The sequence below is a fragment of the Euprymna scolopes genome, chromosome 21 (genome assembly GCF_053919585.1).
Source record: "Euprymna scolopes isolate OS-2025 chromosome 21, ASM5391958v1, whole genome shotgun sequence".
NCBI lineage: Eukaryota > Metazoa > Mollusca > Cephalopoda > Sepiida > Sepiolidae > Euprymna > Euprymna scolopes.
Window position 1 is genome coordinate 72,242,392 of NC_136502.1, and position 10,186 is coordinate 72,252,577.

Below are 10,186 nucleotides of genomic sequence, written 5' to 3' on the forward strand. Positions count from 1 at the left end.
ATCCCGTTTAAAAATTAAATTATTTTAGATTTGCATTGAATTTAACACCAATAATTTAATTTGTTCTTTAAACCCTGTCCATTTTATAAATTCCTTGGAGTTCAATTGTGTGTGTGGCTTTTGAGGGGGATACTTTTTTTCAGGTTGTTTTTTATTTGTAATCGCCTAAAATATAGAAGCAAATGAGCAAAATTCAGACCCCATTGTTCACCAGTTCACTATTAAATCATGTCTGACATAGCTTAATACGATCTGTTATAATTCTTAAACTAATTTTGTGTTCTAATCGCCCAATCTTAGAATGAACACGTTTAAATATATTATTGTGTTAATGTATCAAGCCGTCGGTACATGCATTTGTGATCAGTATAGTAATTTGTTTATAGTATTTGTTTATTTAAAGACTGAAATAGCAAAGTATCTGTAATCGTCCGAAGTTGATAAGAAGTGACACTGACCCCCCCCCTTAAAAACAAAAAAACAAAAGCTAATAAACAAAAAATTCTAAACGATGAAAGAAATTAGATTTATTGTAAATATTGGAAATGGACATCGACCTAATTATGGATTAATTATACGACCCAGTGTTGTTCGGAAGCCATTATTTTGTTGAAGCGACACAATAGCAAGATATCAAAGATACCATAAGATGTTTATCTCCCTCCGACGGTGGAAAGGTGTGACACAAGATCGGGAAAATGTGATTGGAGAAGCCAGCGCACTAGAGGAAAAGCAAGCACCTTAGCCTGCATAAAATGCCATGACAGTTTCATCGTCATTCCCCGGCAGGGGCGTCTCAGATGATTAGTAATAAACTAACCACTTCTTAAATAGATAAAAAGGCAATGTCTCAACCAACAGAGAATAAGCCACATCAACAATGGTGGCATTGGGGCTCGAGCGAAAATGTCAAAGATATAAGAGATTCACAGATTATTGGTACTTTTTCTTCTATATAAAAAAAAATCGTAGCAGTTAAACGTCATTCAACAATATCAGCATCTATATTTACTGTTGATATGACTTTAAACGTGGTCTCAAATATGATTTTCCTTTGATAGATACCGTTCATGAAGGACGTGTCGCATGACTAAATTAAACTAAAACATATTTCACGTGATCCCTATTTGTTTCAAGATCAGACTATACCAGTAACAAAGACGTCTGGCTACCTTTTCAACATCAGATCCCATTTATATAACTCAGAGACACATGAATTCCAACCCCACGAGACACTAGTTCTTGCTCCGAAAAATCTAGATACACGATTTCCATTGCCTCATGATTTCCTGTTTTCCTGTGCTAAATAAAACACAATATCTTTAACCGATAAATCACGGAAATCATGTATCTAGATTGTTTGGAGCAAGAATGAGCGTCTTGCGGGGTTGAAATTCATGTGTCTCTGTGGTAGGATGACATATCTCAGGTCGGTCTGGGTCATGCAAACGGGATCTGATGTTGGAAAGGGTAGCCAGACGTTGATAGGTGTTAGAACTGATAGCGGGACGTTGACAGGCAGTGGAACAGGTAGCTGGACATCGATGGGCACTGGAGCTTGATGTCGATGGGCACTAGTGTTGATAGCTGGACGTTAGTGAGCACTAGGACAGGTAGTTGGACATCAGTGGTCACTAGAATAGGTAGTTGGATGTCAAAGGACACTGGAATCGTTAGCTGGACATTAATGGGCACTGAAGCTGGTAGCTGGAACTGCTGGAGATGGTAGGAGGAGGAATCGAAGTAGGAGCAGGCTGAAGTAGAAGGCTGTGAGCTGGAGGCTGCAAGAATGAGCTGGAGCTGCCAGAGTCACTAGAAGCTGTAGGAGTGAGCTGGAGCCATTGGAGTTGCAGGAAGCTGCAGGAGTGAGCTGGGATCGTTGGAAGCCGCAGGAGTGAGCTGGAGCCAAAAGAGTTGGAGGTGAAAGTGCAGGCTGTGAGGGGAGTCCCAGGAGGCAGGTAGCAGTAGAGAGTGGAGCGTGTATTGCATTCTGGTAGTTTGTGAATTGTTTTAAAAAGGACGGTTTGAATAGCATTAATAGTTTGGTAAAGACTGAAAACTGCTGTTTGAGTGCTTCTGTTGCTGCCTCTACTTCCCACGGCCCCTGGGCTCACTGACTTAAGAGTCTCCTAGCTCCTAAACCAAGCAGAAAATCTGCTGTGAAGTCGCTGGCTTCATTGAAAAGTGTTCACGTTACAGAAATTTACTTGTTAAACAAACAAATGACTATAATTAATTTCAGGCGAGAAAATCCATATTTTCGGTTACACATCTATCATATCATTTTCATATCATTTCTCACTATGCAACGTATGTCCTCAACTCTCACTGGCTAGGTTTTATTTCCATACACCATCACATTGTGTACACATGTTTGAAAGATAGTGGTGATGCTCTGTTTGTTAGTAATTACAGAAGTTAACTAAATTTACTCCATCCGCTATTAATTCTTGCAATCACACCAGCACCAGATTCCCTGTGTGCTTCAATGGCTTGACCAAGTTAACAAAACCTTTCAACAATTTCAATATAGTTTCGCCACATCTGAGTTCTTAGCAATTTCCATTGTCTTACACAAATTGATTATCTTCTCTCAACCTCACAGTAATTCTACTGCACTTTTTGTGTACTCAAATACCATAATTGAATTGTGTTTGACTCTATCTCCACATCTGCTTCCCAACACTCCAACCATTGGTTATCACTTTGGTCTTATAACTGAACCAAATAAGTTAAAGTCACAGTGTGCTTGAAAAAATATTTTATTTTACTATGAACTACACAGTGATCGAGTGAGAACAAGTGATATCTAAAAAGAAAGAATAAACAAGGGGAAGTAATTCATTTTCAGCAGGTATAAGAGGGGATTGAAAAGGTCTCTTTTTCATCAGATTCTCAACCACCAAGAAAAGTTCAAGGCCATATGTTTGTATTGGAAGGAAAGATTACATGGAATCTCAGGAATGAATCTCTGCTTAAACTGAAAAAGAAAAAGAAAAAAAAAGAAAAGATAGTTTTCAGATAAATACTGAAGACTTTGACCAATTCTAATAGAGTATTGAAAATTCAGCACATCAGCATCTTCTGAAGATCCCTTTTGGCAATCATCCGAGTTGAGAGATGAGGATGAGTAGGAACCAAATTGTTGGGGATATAGTTTTTAAGAGCGATCAGTAAAGATAAGGAGGAGAAGTGTTAGACTGGAGAAATGCATTCTGTATCTGTTGGTTCTCCAGCATAGGATCATTTTCTGCATCTAAATAGAAATATGTGGCATATGGACATTGTCTTTCATTCCTTAATGAAACACATATGAGCATAGTTTGGATTGACTTCAAGTATGTCTTCGGTCTTAACTAAAAGCTCGTATTTTCTTCTGTGTGTATGTCGTTTTAAGAAAACACATTCAGCGTTTGTTAACCACATAGGTATGGAATCTTCCGTAGGTGATTTCCTTTGGGAATTGAAAAAAACGACCGTGAGAAGTACAATTAACGAAGGTGGAAAGCAATAAGTATTTTTTTATAGGTAGATTTCTTACCCATAGAGCCAGATTCACGACTTGCTAGATTATACCGTTGTATCTCTCCACTTGTCCATTAGCTTTAGGATTAAAAATGGTTGTTCAACTGGTAGCAATGCATCAAGAAAGCAGGAATTCTTTTAGTTCATACGATGTGAAAGTCATTCCATGCTCAAGGTGTGCAAAAAAAAAAAAAAAGAAAGGATTTCAGAGACAGAAAATAAATTAATAAGGTGTTTCCAAACAGTCGCAACTGAAATATTGGAAATCCAATGGTTGCAAGAATTATAACATAATGCTCCTTTAATGAGAATTTGAGGTGCCATTTTTGGGAATCTAGGTTCTATCTAAGAACAGACTTGGCAGGCCTTTATTACCGTTCTTACATTTTCTATAGAGTATGGTAGATTCTTGTTCCTGAGGAAATTTAGCATTCTGGTGACACTGTGTGACATAAGGTGTGTGACATAAGATAACATATGGTGTGTAACATGTGGTGTGTAACATGCCAGAAAAAGTGTCAGATGAGCAAATTTGAGACAAAGTGTCCATTTGTTTATCTCAATGAGAAGCAATCTTTTAACTTCCATCCTGTGATTTTCTCATTTTTTTTTTATTTTTCTCTTGCTTGGTTAGACTTAAAAGAAATATTTTGGATCTATGATCAGCTTAAAATGCTTCCTGAGCAGTAAGTGCCACCATCTTATGATCGCCTTTCAACTGAGGAGTATTTTTGCTCAGCAGAAATTAAAGTTCTTAAAAAGAAAATACAGGCCAAGAGTTCTGGGTTAAAAAGGTAGCTGTAGCATGTTCCAATGCACCAGTTTCGATCTTAAAATGGAGAGAAGAGTCTACGACTATCAGGGACGACTTTGCAAATTTCTTCTTCAAGTACCTGAAGGCGTTTACTTGCTTCTGAACGAATAAGTTAAAATGAATAAGTTTTAAATTGATAGAATTGAAAAAGCTTTATTCTATCAAGAACCACACAAGGATCTAGTCTCTACAAAAACAATGACTATCTAAAAATAAAGAATGAGCAAGGGGAAGTAATTCACTTCCGGAGAGCATAAAAGGAGATTGAAAAGTTCTCTTTTTCATCACAGTAACATCCACTTTCAAATCTCTGCTGTATTATTTGAGATATTTTTACGTCTAAATGCTGAGATTATACCTAGTTGTCTTTTCCTTTGATGATGTCAGCTGGAATTTTGGCAAGAGTAGATTTGGGAGTGAAATAATTAAACACAGATGATAAGATTTGTATATTTGTTTGAATTTTGAAGAAAGTGGAGAAGCTAGTTAATGGATTTGTAGTTTTGGGGATGAACAGACAAGTGGAGTTCGAAGTTGGACTTTTTGAACAACTACTGAAATGGGAAGATTACTTTTAACTCCTTGTTGACGAATTCTGTTCTTTTGTATTTTTTATATATAAAATACAAACTTAACGGATTCGGACAAGAAATGTTAATCAAATTAATAAAAAATATTAATTGTTAATATCACAGTATTGTCCCTTCATTTGAATGAGGGCCTTTTCATTCCAGTTAACCAGATGCAATACTGTAACCATGCACTAAAATTGATTTTGGACAGGACACACACCCAACAACGACGATTATGGATCTCAATACACCTAACTACATGTGCAATGGTAATTGAACTCTCTGCTAAAAATTGAACAAATATTTTGAATTTCTTTTTTCTAATCGATAAATTTCGAGCTTAATTGATATCATTTTGAAAAATTTTAAAAGTACAAGAATATTTTTAAGATACTACTTGAAATGCGAGACAGTATTGCTTCTTGTAAGGGTCATTTTCACTTTAAGTAGATATTTCCTCTGCCCATCATCATAGCTTATTACTCTATGTTGAGATCCATTGTTGGGCAGTGTCTGAGACATTCCTGAGGTCTGTATGGGAGCATGCTTCACTTGGGTTGCAGTCTGTGAAAATGTGTGCGATAGTCTGCACATCAGTGCCACAGTGACACAAAGTTGACACAGGTTGTCTGATGTTTTGGCAATCTTCGCTCGAGTCCAGTTGAGTATTAACCATTCTTTCTTGGGGCATTCAAAGCTTGCTGGGAGATCTTTGGTGTTGGTAGAGCCTCATTGTTGTTGTCCCTGACGGAATCAGTCCACCAACGTAGGCAAAAGGACGCTGGTGCTGTTCATCTGAAGCATGTGATGGTGGCAAAAATGTATTAAAAATATTCACTGCAATTTCTTTTGTACCTTTTAAAAACAGAGTTGGAGCCACAGCTGAAGAGAGTAAATTTCCCCCAAATTTTAGGTCAAATGGACTCTATATCAAGCCACATTATGTCATAATTAATAATTAGTAAAATTTGTAATTTTATATAAAAAATCATATTAATAATAATAAAAAGGAATAAATATAAAAACTCATTTTATTTCCGCATTTGTATATTTTAATTTGCTTTCAATCTGCTTTAATATCCATTTTCACTTTGGAATCGCCTCCTATAAATTATCTATTTATAAACTGCATCAACCTCTGCAATATTTTTTTGTCTAATGTCCAATTTCCAATGATACATATATTGTTAGTTCTTAATAGCACATGCCTACATTTAGATAAGTTTTATTTTATTCCAGTTAGCCAGACGCATTACTACAGCCATAGACTGAAATCGAACACCAATTGATCCTTAATCATGGACAGTAATCGGATGCTATAACAGTGATGTCGCTGACTACATGTGCAGCAGTCACAACCAGCTATACAATAGCTAAACTTTTCGCTAAAAATTGAACAAGTCAATTAAAAAAACTTTTTTCATAGTCTAAAAAATTAATGCTTAATCGATTAACATTCTAAAGAATCAAGAAACAAAAAATCAGTAAAAAAAAAATCTCTGGAGGCGAATAGGTTGTATACGTCTGTCGATTGATATATTTGTGATTTATTTTTATTTTGATTGATCAGCTTTTGTAATTCAATCAGCAAATTATTGGCTTCAAACGGAAAGGTTTTGTAATTTGAATAGTTCATCAGAGAAACAATGGGATTTAATTTTGATTGGATGGTTTTGGGGCACCTCCTTGCTTCTCTATGAAAGGCTTTGTCCATTGGGCGGTTGGTCAATTGATCGATCTGTCTTAAGTGTGAAAGAACATATAGAATGGATGCATCCAAAGAATATATAGTCTTGCTTTATTATTGATTAGTTTTTTTTATTCAATTAGCAAATTTCAATGGAGATCACATTCCTTTTCTGTTCGATTGAACGCTTGTACATAAATAACTGTAGTCTCTGAATCGAAAAAATGTCCTCAGTTTTTCCATATCACAACTACTTTTAGCTGTAGATTATGCTCTCTTTGCTTCAAAACATATAAATACAGATTTGCGCTTATTTTATCACATGCTAGCTATCCCTACCCGACGTTGTCCGGTAATATATTTAGTTGCAATTTGATTTGCTTTTCTTTTTTAAAAACTATGCTGTTTTTTTTTTGTTTTTTTTCCCAATATAATTATAGTCAAGATTGTCTGCTCTTTTTGAATTCCAATATGTACTCCACTGATGGGACGATGGGGACAAGCACAATATAGCCCCTTTTATTAATGTTTATCTTCCTCTCAGATAATGCGAAAGCCTCCCACGTTTTTCATGCTTCATGGCTTTCTTGCTCGTTTGACCACGACTAATTATCCAGCAAAATGGATAGCAGAAACCTGAATCAAAAAGATTAGACTATCGCCTTCAAAATATTATGTTTGCTAGCATTGTTCTTTCATTTGAAGGTCTTTTTTTATTTTAATTAGCCAGGCACATTACTTCATTACCAAAATCTTACATCTATCAATTTCAGAGAGGATGCACACAACGAAGGTCATCAATCCTCAACTGGATGCCAAGATGGAGATACAACACTGCAGCTAAGAATTCTTGTTGAATTCTGATCTCACTTATTTTTAATGTATGACCACAGAATCTAAAAACTGCCCTCATTTTTTTTCTGTATCACATCAACTTTTTATAGAGTATACTCACTTTGTTGCAAATTGCATACAAATACAGATATGTGTTTACTTTACAGAATACTAACCGTCCCTCCTCAGTGATGCCCTGTAATGCATTTATGTACTTGTTTTGTTTATATATATATATACATATATATATATATATATATATATTTTTTTTTTTTATTTTTTATTTTTTTATTTCCAAATAGAAGAAAGTAACTTTGCATTAACGAATACACAGTTATGTCCCATTGCTTTAAGATGGCTTCCGCTTCAATTTTTTTTTACCAATATGGTATACTCTGTCTCAAAACCCACACAAAGTTGCTCGGCAATGAATTTACTTGCATTTTCTTAAACAAATTTTTTTTCTCAAAAATATTACGTTTTGTTCAAAACAAACGAAAGTAAATCTCTATTGACGAATTACGTCCCCCCCCCTTTTTTTTTTTTTAAAGAAGATATGAATTGTACTGAAACATCATATGATAAATAGAGCCTTTTTCACTTTTCCAGTCATTATGCATATTATACTGTTGGATAATTCCCACTTATTTTGACACACACACACACACACACACACACACACACACACACACACACACACACACACACACACACACACACACACACACACACACGTGCATGTTTCTGTGGCTATTGTCAATTGACACCCACTTTAATCTCACTATCAATTTAGTACGCCTACTTGACCATCTCTTATATTGATCAATATATCAACCTCATTTCAACTTTTAATAAAACACATACACATACTAACTAAAAGAAGATTTGGGTAAAATTTATTCCATGACAACAATTTTGCACAATTTTTATGCCACTTTATGAAGATTAAGATCAATATATAATACTACTAAACGTTATGTCTAGAATTCTTATTCTAATTTTGATAAAAATCCTTTACATTGATTTTGATTCTACAAATATCTTAAGGGGTCTTAAGAAGAAATAGAAATTCAAGGAATCTTGCTCCATTAGGAGTTAATGATTATAGATCTATCTCGACTATTATATAAGGAACTTTGTGTGTGCGTAAGTTCGTTTTCTATGAACTCAGAAACGACTGACCCAATGTTTAAAAAATTTCACACAAAGGTATTTGATGTATCCAGGAGTGTTCTTACATATTTTTTTTTTATCGGAATGCATTTGATACATATCGAAAATCGATTATCGAAAAAAATCTGACTAAAGAAGGAAGTCCAATTTGACCAAAGTTAACACTTTTATACAGCTTAACATCACAAGTGCATTTGAAAAATATTATCACCGCACAAGCAGAAAGGCCCAGCCTATAAAATCAACTGTAGATTCTTTTATAAGATAGGGGCGTGTTTCTTTTTAAAGCACAACTGAACCATGATACTTGCCTTTTGTACGTTTAACTTTAATTCAAGTGATTATTTACAAATAATTTTATAAAATCAACAGTTGGCTCTTTGATAAGACAGAGGCACGTTTGAAATGAATGTTTCGGAACCATGATACTTGACTTTTGCATTTTAAACTTTAAGTGAAGCCATTATTTACAGATAATTTTATAAATTCAATAATAGATTCTTTACAGTGCAATGTAGACTACAATGTATTGTGAACTAAGTCACTACAGGAAGACATGTGAAATTTCCTTCAAATACACTGCGGAGGAGGGGGCTCTAACTAGAGCAGATAATCAATCGATTTGATTAAAAAATGGGTGATTTCACTCATTTTGATGATAATAAAAGTATGGGAGACTGTAACAGTTTTTGATCCTCACTCAATCCCAGACAACATCGGGTTTCCCTGCTAGTTTGAAATATTTGAATTTTTAAATAGAGGGTTGCTCCTATATTGTTCCCTAAAACTCGTTAAAATACTCAAAAGAAACTGAAATTTGGGGAACATTTATTAGTTGATGCCTAATACCAATCGTTAAAATTTTATAAAATCAGAGTTATCTGAATTTTTACCCCCATTTCATGAAACTAAATAAAAATGGCCTACATTTCCCACTACTGCGCCTAGCATCTGTATTCCAAAATTCATAATTATCAGTTAATTAGTTTAGGAGTTAAATCCATACATACAAATATAACTAAACATATACCTAACTAATTTTAAATAGAGATAATAATTAATTTAATATTATTTATAGCAACATGTCAAATTAGACCTTATGAACTAATCAGAGGAAAAATGAATATATATATATATATATATATATATATATATATATATATATATATATATATTATTTCATATATCAACATAAAATTTTATAAAAAGATACAATATTTTATTATCGCTTTTCAATATTTACTTCAATAGTGCTCAATATGTGAGTAGAGCTAGATAGTAAGTTATGAAACTATATATGACAATTAAACTATGTAGAATTGTATATATGTATACAATAACTATATATTAACTATAAAAAAGTGTGATCCGTTGGGATCAGGTTAATTGTTTGAATCAGGAAAAAATGAGTTTGTAAAACCATTTAAAAAAAAAATATATGTAAACCCCCAAATTAGTCTCTTTTTCTTATGTAATCCCTTTCTTCTTTCTCCTCCTCTTCATCCTCTCTCTCTCTCTCTCTCTCTCTCTCTCTCTCTCTCTCTCTCTCTCTCTCCTTCTATGGGTTTAATAGTAATAACA